We start from the raw sequence: 2,403 nt of genomic DNA on the forward strand, positions 1-2,403 counted from the left end.
TTGAAAAGAAAAATGCCAGGCACGGTTCCCTGTTTTAGAAGTCTGCTCAAACTTGGGAGCATCTTTAATGATGGCGGAGACGGGGATTTTCCCAACCACTATGCTCTTTGACATAGGTGCTGGGGTGGTGGCTGAGCATGGGCAGGGATCTGTGAGAGAGCACAGTGCAATGGAGGAGATGTGGCTGGGAGGCTGGGTCCTTCCATTCTTTCCTGAAGTTTCAGACTCGGAACATCACCCAGGCACACACTCCTTTCCTCGCTGGGTCTGCTTCTCTCCCAAAACATTTAACCAAAGAGAGGCTTCTTTTCCACAGTTATGTAGACAAAAACCACAATGATGAAGATGCCAAGATGGCTAAGGCCACCAAAAGCCCTTGCAGTCTTCTGCACCAAGTAACCCTGGCTAATGGGTAGTAGTCGTCGTCTTTGGTTTCACTGTCTTCCTTGATTATGGGTTTTGATGCTCTTGCAGCACCCCTTATTTCCTTGGGAGTTTTAGAATCCAGGCAGTAGCTATCTGGGGCTTTGGGTCTTGTGTTGGGAGCCTCGGACCTCTTTATCATCTTGGAATCATTGTAATCGGAGTTTGGTTTTCCTACCTCCTCCTGCGGTTCTTGTATTTCAAAAACCAGCTTCTTTGGGGGGTGCCTCGTCATATTCTGTTGAGAGTTGATATTTGATTTCAAAACGATAGTGGTATTAAGCTCTTCACTGTCATCTTTGTCCTGCGGTACATCCGCCTGTCTGGGTCCATTTGTCGCAGGTGGTGCACAGGGAGCCACACCAGCTTATTTTCATACACTTTTCAGGTGGAAGGTAGTATTGGGCCAGGTGAAAATCCAAGCTTCCAAAGTACTTCCTGTAATTGACTGTCACTGAGACACCTCACGTCCACCGTGGTGATAGAAGTCTGATCTCTTTTCCAACAGTGGAACCTGTTAAGATTGCTCATTTACAAATACGAAGCAGGATGGAGTACAGATTAATAATAATACATTGCATTAGTTAGATGTATTTAACCTTTTCAAGGCACTTCCACATCATCTCGTTTTATCCTCTGCATGCTTCTGTAAGACAGCTTTCCTCTGGGGTGAACCCCGTGTGGTCAGGACTCAACACTCAACACTTCTGAATCTCCGGGAACACAATTTCATCCTCCATCACAGGCGCTCCTTCTCCGGGACTGCTACCTCGCTGGCGACCGCTAGGGACACACAGACCCCGGGGTTGGGCTCTCCGCTTCTGCAGCCAGCTACCTCCTGAAGGCTTTTCTGCCCATCTCTTTGCCATACCCAAGGCCTCTCTCCAAATAAATTTGATAACTAGTTTTTCCAAGTCTGCAAAGTAAGTTGTTGGAATTTTGACTGGAATTGTGTTGAATCTGTAGATCAGTTTGGGTAAAATTGACATCTTAATGACGTTTAGTCTTCCTATCCGTGAGCATGGAATATTTTTTCCACCTATCTAGGTCCTTTATTTTTTATCTTTTAGTAAAGTTTTGTAGTGTTCTGGGTAGAGGTATTTTATGTCCTTGGTTAAGTTTATTCCTAGCTACATGATTTTTTTTAGCTGCTATTGTGAATGGAATTTTTTTTTTCTGAATGCCTCTTCAGTTGGGTCATCACTAGTGTATAGGAACACTGCTGACTTAATGTGCATTAATCATATATCCTACCACTCTGCAAATTTTTTTCATTAGCTCAAGGAGCTTTGTTGTTGAATTCTCGGGATTTTCCAAATATGAGATCATATCATCTGCAAATAAAGACAGTTTTACTTCTTCCTCTGCAATTTGGATACCTTTTATATCTTTGTCTTGGTGAATTGCTCTGGCTAGAACTTCTAGCACAATGTCGAATAATAGAGGTGACAGTGGGCATCCTTATCTAAATCCCGATCTTAGGAGCAGGCTTTTAGCCTCTCACTGTTGAGTCCTGTGCTGGCTGTGGGTTTTTTATATATGCCCTTTATCATACTGAGGAAGGTTCCCTCAATTCCTACCTTTTGATGTATTTTTATCAAAAAGAGATGCTGAATTTGGTCAAATGCTTTTTCAGCATCTATTGAGATGGATCATTTGATTTTTCCCTTTTGATTTGTTAATGTCTTGAATTACATTAATTGATTTTCTTATGTTGAATCACCCTTGCATGCCAGGAATGAACTCCACTTAGTGATGGTGTATAGTTCTTTTAATGTGCCTTTGGATTTGATTTGCATGTATTTTGTTTAGGATTTTTCCATCTGTTCTGGTTTGCTAATGCTGCTGTTATGCAAAATACCAGAGATTGATTGGCTTTTATAAAGGGAGTTTACTTGGTTATAGGGTTACAGTCTTAAGCCCATAAAGTATCCAAGGTAAGGCATCAACAACAGGATACCTTCACTGAAAGATGGCCAA

At 42.3% G+C, this 2,403-nt stretch overlaps 1 pseudogene; it reads right to left on the reverse strand.

The window, feature by feature from the left end:
* Positions 1 to 287: 287 nt before the first annotated feature.
* Positions 288 to 954, reverse strand: LOC119511387 (annotated as a pseudogene).
* Between the last annotated feature and the right edge of the window lie 1,449 nt (positions 955 to 2,403).

The sequence above is a fragment of the Choloepus didactylus genome, chromosome 2 (genome assembly GCF_015220235.1).
Source record: "Choloepus didactylus isolate mChoDid1 chromosome 2, mChoDid1.pri, whole genome shotgun sequence".
NCBI classification, from domain to species: domain Eukaryota; kingdom Metazoa; phylum Chordata; class Mammalia; order Pilosa; family Megalonychidae; genus Choloepus; species Choloepus didactylus.